A 9,393-nucleotide genomic window follows, 5' to 3' on the forward strand; every position below is an offset into this window, starting at 1 on the left:
ATTTACATATATTTACATTATACATCCATATAATAGAACATAAATGAAGGTAATTAAGGTGAATCATGTAATAAAATAAAAAATGATTATAAAAGAAAAAAATGATTGAAAAATGAAATAAAATAAGAAACAAGCGAATAATTAAAAATATTAAGGATTTTCCTCATAATTATACATATTTTCAAAAAATTAAAATAATGTGAAAAAATTTTTTTTTTTCAAATTTCCCTTTTTTTAAAAGTAAATTGCAAATCATAATATACATATACAGGGTGTCCCTAAATTGCCTCCCACGGACTAGCCAGCATAATACCTCGTTAAAATCCATCCGAGAATTTCTTTTCCGGAAGCTCGTCCGACGCATAGTTTTTGAATTATAAGCGATGGCGCTAGGCCAATCAGAGTGCACCATTTCATCTAGATTTGCCGCCACGGAAATTGCTGTTTTTTTCGTCTGGGTGAATTATTACTATTCGCATACGAATTAAATATCGGCACCTCCCCTCTCTCGCTGCTGTATCCCTTATTCTTGAGGATGCGCTTCTGTTTACACATACAAGTGTGCGCCCATGGATGTGCGGCCGGCAGCGTGTGCCGCGGCAACAATACCGAGGTCAGCGCTCGAGAAGGGGTACAACAGCGAGTGAGGGGAGGTGCCGATATTTACTTTGTAACCGAATAATAATAATTCACCCAGACGAACAAAACAGCAATTTCCGTGGCGGCAAATCTAGATGAAATGGTGCACTCTGATTGGCCTAGCGCTATCGCTTATAATTCAAAAACTATGCGTCGGACGAGCTTCTGGAAAAGAAATTCTCGGTTGGATTTTAACAAGGTATCATGCTGGCTAGTCCGTGGGAGGCAATTTAGGGACACCCTGTATACATGTACACACACACGTATACATATATATACATATATATATATTTATATATATGTACACATATATATATATATATATTGTGACGTGGTATTTCGTACCCCGTCACTTTGTTTAATTATCGCATTCCCCTAGGTGCAGATATCGCTAAAAATAACGAAAGCACGTCTGAGGCCAATACTCCAAAAATGAACGACTAATTATCTTTAAGTTGAATTCTCTTTACTAAGCTAATTGTATGCTATTTTCTAATTCTGTAATGCTCCTCGAGAACCATCTGCGAGACCTTCGCGTCAGGATACCAGGACACTGCCTGACAGGGGTCACGTACCAGCTCAACATCGACCACCACCGACTACAGACGAACGAATACCGCTGAAACCACTCCCGATGGATGCCTATCTAGTTGTCGAACAGGGTCGTGCGTGATGCACAAACAGCACCTCCAACTATTTGAGACTTATCGGCCAGGAGCCGAACCACGAACGAATGCTTCTACCGCTCGGATGCATCGTCAGGCGGCGTACAGGGCTGTGCGTCAGAAACACAACAAAGCCTCCCGTCGACGATACTAATCAGCCTGGAGCTGAACCGACCCTAACATCTACTAAGTCGTTGACTATCCAATAGAAGACGGTTTTCTCGTCACGAACCGTCTTATCGAAGGACTGCGGCGTGGAATAGGCTAATGATATGCTGACCACGTGGATCTGGTGGATCTAGTGTGGGGATCCGGGTTGAGGGCCATCACCACCAGATCGTTCCGGCATGAGGGCTTCGATGAGCGAGGGCCGGGATGCAGCGCCGACGAAATAGCTACAACGGGGAGTACCAGTAAAGCAAGGAGTGAGTTACAGTCGGTCGCAAGTCCAAAGGACCGGTGACGTAACATTGCCGCACACCTCAATATCGCAACACATGAGCAGTACAACCTCCCCTCTCACCAACGATACCGCACAGCTGAAGGAAAACATCTCTAACCACCTTCCGACGTCCCGATACTTCGATACCTGTCGTCGAGGGAGAAGAAAAACAAGCGGCGAGGGATTATCGCCGCCTATCCGTGGACCAGGCCACGCGACCTGCTGGTCCAATTAAAATACCGCAAATTTTAGGAAGAATCACGTGACAGCAGCTCGACGAAAATCAGGATCATCGCTCATCTCGTCACTCTACGTTCAGTTTTCGCAGTAAACAGACGTGTTCTCGTTAGAAAGTTTCTCGTATCATTATCGCATCCATATCGCATTCTATACCAGTTTCTATCTTCTTTCACGTAAGTGAGGTTCCTTTTCTATTTTGTGAAGCCACGAGATTACTTGCAATATAACGTACCTTTACCCTTATCTCTTTCTCTCTTTACCTTGCAGTTGGTCTGCTTGAGCCAATTGGGCTCGTATCTTTTCTCTTTATCTTGCAGTTGGTCTGCTTGAGCCACCTGGGCTCGTACCTTATTTTCTCTTGTCTCTTATCTTGTCCCTTTCTCTGTCTGATTGCAAGTAACTTCGCGACTAGTTGACTATTACTTACGCATTGTAGTGACTATTGTTTATTTTATTATGTTTCTCTTCTGGAATATTTGAATGTCTAATATCGCTGTCTAGCAGCGCGTTCCGTTAAAGGATCAATTTTTATCTTAGCTATTGAGCATTGCTATTTTGTTATATTTTCTCTGATTAGTTATATCTGTCTCTTAACCTATTACCGTTGATTATCGTACCTTAGTGAGTGTACCGCGGGAGCGATCTTACATCGCTGCGCGGTCCCGTTCGTCGTTCATTTGATATTGGAGTATTGTGCCGTATCGCATAACATCTTTTTCACTATTTTCTTCGCTAATATCGCTGATCGTAGTTGTCCGTAGTCTATTTGGTTTGCCGTACGTTGCATATCAATTATCTTGAATATTGTTTGTCTTATCTTGAATTGCCTTTTATCGTACCGAATATTATCTCTCTTTCTCTCGCACTTACCGCAAACTATAGACTACGTATTATCTGTTATTCTCCATATGTTATGATAATTTTCTATTTGACCTGTCGCTTGCATTTACCTTGTAATTCATACTTCCCTGTCTGCCTATTTCTGATTATTCTGGTAATGTGATAACTATTACAATTGTTGTATTTCGCATGTGTTTATAATTGCTTCTCTTATTTTATGATTTATTTGCTTACCGCTTAATTTAAGTACAGTATATCTTTTTCTGTTCTGCCTATCTATCATAAAACCGTGTTAATCATTACCTTTTGATATCGCGAGCTTGCGCATATTTCCCGCTTATTCGGAAAACGTTCCGTTAATTGTTAACTCTCTCGCTTAACCTTTCTCTGGCTGTAACTATTGTTGATTATCGCATTTATCGTACTTGTATCGCAAACTCTTCAGCTACTTGCTTGTCAGTAAACTTATCGCTTCTTGTTCGATATATTTGATATTATTCCTGCTTCACCTGTTTCTTATTTTATCTATTGGATTCGACTCTGCCCCTCTGCCATTATCTTGTCTCTCTGAGCGAACTGTGCAAAACCGTCGTAGAACCTGACCTTACCTTTATCTATTACCTTTACCTTTACCTTTGTCTTTTTCTCTAATTATCTATTTTTGACGCATGTGCGTCTGGCGCCCAACAATTGTATCTTTCTCCCTTAGAATCTCTCTCTATCTAATTATTTAGGTTAGCGACTGCGCCGTAGGGTAACCAATTATCGTTATATCGTTTCTCCCCTCAAATATATAAAAATATTGGTTACAATATATATATATATATTGGGGTGCTTTTTTTTGGACTATTTTTTTTTTTTCGGTCCCATCCTGAAATTTTGTTGGAAATACAACACAAAAAATTCCCTGAAAGATTGAGCCCTTAATATTAATATTAAGTGCTCGCCCAAGGCATGTAAAGATTTCCCGCTTAAAATACACGTAAACTTAAATTTTTTTCTTTAAAACATCTACAGTTCAGAGGCATTCTATGGTGTAGTCTAGGACGTCAGTAGGTTTTCTTCAGAATGAAATGCTCTACAAAAATTTCCTACAAATTTGTTGAATATTTTTTTTTTGTAGCTCCTGTTATTTACGAGATACGGGCAAAAAGACAAGAATTTCATGAAAAAATTGGGTTTGGGTGGCTCGTACGACTTCACCGCAATGAGCACTTTTGTACAGCATTTCACGCCGAAGAAAACCTGCTGACGTCCTAGACTACACCATAGAATGCCTCTGAACTGTAGATGTTTTGAAGGAAAAAATTGAAGTTTACGTGTATTTTAAGCGGGAAATCTTTACATGCCTTGGGCGAGCACTTAATATTAATATTAAGGGCTCAATCTTTCAGGGAATTTTTTTTGTTGTATTCCCAACGAAATTTCACGATGGGACCGAAAAAAAAAAATATAGTCCAAAAAAAAGCACCCTAATATATATATATACATATACATACATTTATTTACATATACTTATATTATACATCCATATAATAGAATATAAATGAAGGTAATTAAGGTAAATCATGTAGTAAAATAAAAAATGATTATGAATGATAAAAATTATAAAAAAATGAAATAAAATAAAGAGTGAGCGAATAATTAAAAATATGTAGGATTTTTGTAATAATTATACATAATTTTAAAAAATTGTAATGATGTGAAAAAAATTTTTTTTTCGAATTTCCCTCTTTTTGAAAGTGAATTGCAAATTATAATGTACATATATATAAATACACACACACGTATATATATATACATATATATGTATATATATATATATTTTTATTCATATATATTTATATCATACATTTATATAATAGAATATAAAAGAAGGTAATTCGGGTAAAAAATGGGATAAAATACAAAATGATTATAAAAGAAAAAAATAATTAAAAAATGAAATAAGATAAAAAACAAACGGATAATTAAAAATATAAAGGATTTTCCTAATAATTACACATATATTTAAAAAATTAAAATATTGTAAAAAAAAATTTTTTTTGAATATAATTATACATAATTTTAAAAAATTGAAATGATGTGAATGAAATTTTTTTTTTCAATTTCTCTTTTATTAAAAGTAAATTGCAAATTATAATATACATATACATACATACATACACACGTATACATATATGTGCATAAATATATATTTATTTACATATATTTATAGTATACATTCATATAATAGAATATGAATGAAGGTAATTAAGGTGAATCATGTTATGAAATGAGAATGTTTACAGATGAAAAAAATCATTAAAAAATGAAATTAACTAGAAAGTAAGCGAATAATTAAAAAAATTTAGGATTTTTCCAATAATTATACATAATTTTAAAAAATTGAAATAATCTGAAAAAAAATTTTTTTTTCAAATTTCCCTCTTTTTGAAAGTGAATTGCAAATTATAATGTACATATATATATATACACACGCACGTATACATATATATACATATATATATATATATATATATTGTAACGTAGCGTTTCAGAATCGCCCGTCACAAGGGCACACAACCGCTATTATTTTTAATTTACGCGTCCTCAGCAGGGTACTCCAAACGAACTCGATACAAAATAGGCAATATCTACTTTTAACTAATTCTTTTCTGTAAATTCTTTATTTCGCGCTTCGGCGCAAGCTGACAAGGTACTTGGACGACTACGATCCCGATCAACAAGGGACCACTATCTTCCGTTTGCAGCTCTCGACGACTTCGCCTACTGACGGTCTCACCAGACTACACTGGCTACCTTGGTGCACCTTTATATACACCTGGGGTAGCAGCCATCCGAACCTTCCGTATCGCCTCGACTGCCGGTGAACAGGGAGATAAAAATCCTCCCGGCGGCCGGTGGCATCGTTCTTCAAAGAGGAACTAGCCGCCTCCCTATCGACGAGGACCGATTGTGTGGGTCGTGGTCCACGGTTTGGCCAACCGTCTGACTGCACGGCCTCAGGTACAGGCAGCTAGCTACTGCCTGTACAAAAGCCGGTGGAGGTGAACAATGAGGCGTCACTCTCCACCCGCTAACTTGGACCGAGAGGCACCCTGTGCGTGCCTCTGTCAAAGAAGTCCCCGAGGATAGGCAGCCTGGACTGCAAACTGGAGCGACTATGAAACCGTACGAGTTGGTGTCAACGACGAAATCGCGAGCAGCACATTGCACAACATCTAGCGGTAATTTTTGGAAAACGTACGACCACGCAGTAACCAATATTCGCCACAGGGGGATGGCCTATTTGCGGTGGGGGTCAAGCGACCAATCAAAGAAGAAGAATCACCTCACGACAACCGCGAGATCGGCGAGCTGAACTACGACCTGCTATTCTACGCTCGACCTGTTGAGGAACAGCTTCAATTTTCCAATTGCTCTCCCGACCTCTCTACCGTTTTAAGCTACCGTTCTACCGTCTACCCTACCGCTATTGTTCTACCGTCTATCCTACCGAGTACCTTTATCTTTTTAAATTCTTTTCCTTCTCTTTTCCTTTCCTTCCCAGTTTTGTTATTCTATAGTATAATTTAAATTAAAATCAGTTTGTGTGCCTGAGATCGACCGTCAAGGTAAGGCTTTTGCCTTTGAATTGTATTGTTACGAAGTTGCTCACAATTTCTATTCTTTCTCGTAATATTAATCGATTTTGCGTGAATCATGGTCCACGGTTAAAGTTGCTGTAAGCCGCCGTGTGGCTGCATGATTCCGGTCATTAATATTATATTTATTGTTTCTTGATTGCATCGTGTGATGCCATTTTGTGTGAATCATGGTCCACGACTTTCGTGTGACTGCATGATTTCAGTAATTCATTATTTTCGTATCTGAGCGACCTCGTAACTGCCAAATAATTATTTCTTGTACTTATGACTTTTCTAATTATTTATGAATCTCTATTATCTTGCTTCCGTATTTTCTATCGTATTTTGAGCCCTATTGGCTTCATAGTTTATTCCATACTCTTTCTGTAATAGTAGTGTGCTTTATATTTTATTTCCGTTATCGCTTATTATATTTTTATTTATTTTTGTGCCTATTGTATCGTATATCGAGTTCTATGGAGTACAAGCGAGCGTAGAATCACCCTTAGATATGACCGCATTTTTCTTTGCTACTATTGACCATTTTATATTATTTTTGCCTGTTATTCATTTCCCCGTATTTTGTTAAATTAAGTTCTGTAAACTATTCTTTTGTATTGCGGTGTATTTTAGTATAGTTCTCTATTTTGTAAACTCTCCGAAATTCTCTCACTCTCATAACTTTGTATTTTGGTATTCTCTCAAAAGTTATGTTTAGGAATTCACTATTTAATTCCTCAATTATGTAATGATTATAAGTTATCGAATCTACCGTATGAATAACTCTACCGAAGGCTACCGAGTCGATCGTTTGCCAACTTAGTAAATTGTTACTAACTGTCAATCTCTCATCTTGGTTATGATTTATGGTAAATTTGTCGTACCTCTACCGAACTACCGTTTCGTTGTTTTCTACCCATGGCAGTAAAATTCTCTCGTTCTAATTAACAGAATAATAATTTTCGTAGTGTCATTTGCAACTTGGGTAAGATCACGTCGCCCAGTGACGTGTAGTTTTAAGTCAACTCTTGCATTATATCGCATCTCTCGGCCTACGTCTATTTTTCTCTGTTAACTACCGTCTCTCGTGTTAAAGCTACCGTTTACTGCTATTCTACCGATAATTTTTTATGAACAACGACAATTTATTTTATTAACTACCGCTATCGATACCATCTCATTTGCCTGTCTCACCTATGTAACCTTTTCGACAATACATGATCGATTGACTTATTCATTTTCCTTTTAACTGGAGTTGATTCTTTATTTTGTCATTTTCTTCAATTCTGGAATTACTGCTAGCTGCCTTGAACTCCGCCACTCTACCGGGATGTACGCGATCGTACCTGTGCCTAGCCAGCCATACAACGGGTTCTCTATTTATCCCTTTTGCACGGTCTTGTGTTAATTTTATTGATTTATATTATTCTTTGAGAATCGACGCTACGCGTCTGGCGCCCAACTTCATTATTTTGTCGTAGTTTAATATTGCGGATAAGTAGAGAATCGCGCCAAAGTGTGAACGGTAAGTCCTCATCCGAAAGTAACAACATTTAGCGTTACAAATTAGCCCTCGACGAGGGACAGAAAAGACTTAACGTTACAATATCTATATATATATATATATATATATATATATACATATATGGATGTATAATATAAATATATATGAATAAATATATATATATGTATATATATATTGTAACGTTAAGTCTTTTCTGCCCCTCGTCGAGCGCTAATTTGTAACGCTAGATTTTGTTATTTTCGGACGAGGACTCACCGTTGACACTTTGGCGCGATTCTCTACTCATCCGCAATATGAAAACACAACAAAATATTTAAGTTGGGCGCCAGACGCATTAGCGTCGATTCTCAAATAATAATATAAATCAATAAAATTAACACAAGATAGTACAAAAGGGATAAGTAGAGAACCCGTTGTATGGCTGGCTAGGCACAGGTACGATCGCGTACATCCCGGTAGAGTGGCGGAGGTCAAGGCAGCTAGCAGTAATTCCAGAATTAAAGAAGACAACCAAATAAAGAATAAACTCCAGTTAAAAGGAAAATGAATAAGTCAGTCGATCATGTATTCTCGAGAAGGTTACATAAGTGAGATGTTATCGGTAGCGGTAGTAAATAAAACAGGTAATCGTTGTTTATAAAAATATCGGTAGAAAAGCGGTAAACGGTAGCTTTAACACGAGAGACGGTAGTTAACAGAGAACAATAGACGTAGGCCGAGAGATGCGATATAATGCAAGAGTTGACTTAGAACTACACGTCACTGGGCGACGTGATCTTACCCAAGTTGCAAATGACACTACGAAAATTATTATTCTGTTAATTAGAACGAGAGAATTTTACTGCGATCGGTAGAAAACAACGAAACGGTAGTTCGGTAGAGGTACGACAAATTTACCATAAATCATAACCAAGATGAGAGATTGACAGTTAGTAACAATTTACTAAGTTGGCAAACGATCGACTCGGTAGCCTTCGGTAGAGTTATTCATACGGTAGATTCGATAACTTATAATCATTACATAATTGAGGAATTAAATAGTGAATTCCTAAACATAACTTTTGAGAGAATACCAAAATACAAAGTTATGAGAGTGAGAGAATTTCGGAGAGTTTACAAAATAGAGAACTATACTAAAATACACCGCAATACAAAAGAATAGTTTACAGAACTTAATTTAACAAAATACGGGGAAATAAATAACAGGCAAAAATAATATAAAATGGTCAATAGTGACCAAGAAAAATGCGGTAATATCTAAAGGGTGATTCTACGCTCGCTTGTACTCCAAGGAACTCGATTTACGATACAATAGGCACAAAAATAAATAAAAATATAATAAGCAATAACGGAAATAAAATATAAAGCACACTACTATTACAAGAAGAATATGAAATAAAATATGAAGCCAAT

The sequence above is a fragment of the Neodiprion fabricii genome, chromosome 4 (genome assembly GCF_021155785.1).
Source record: "Neodiprion fabricii isolate iyNeoFabr1 chromosome 4, iyNeoFabr1.1, whole genome shotgun sequence".
Classification (NCBI taxonomy): domain Eukaryota; kingdom Metazoa; phylum Arthropoda; class Insecta; order Hymenoptera; family Diprionidae; genus Neodiprion; species Neodiprion fabricii.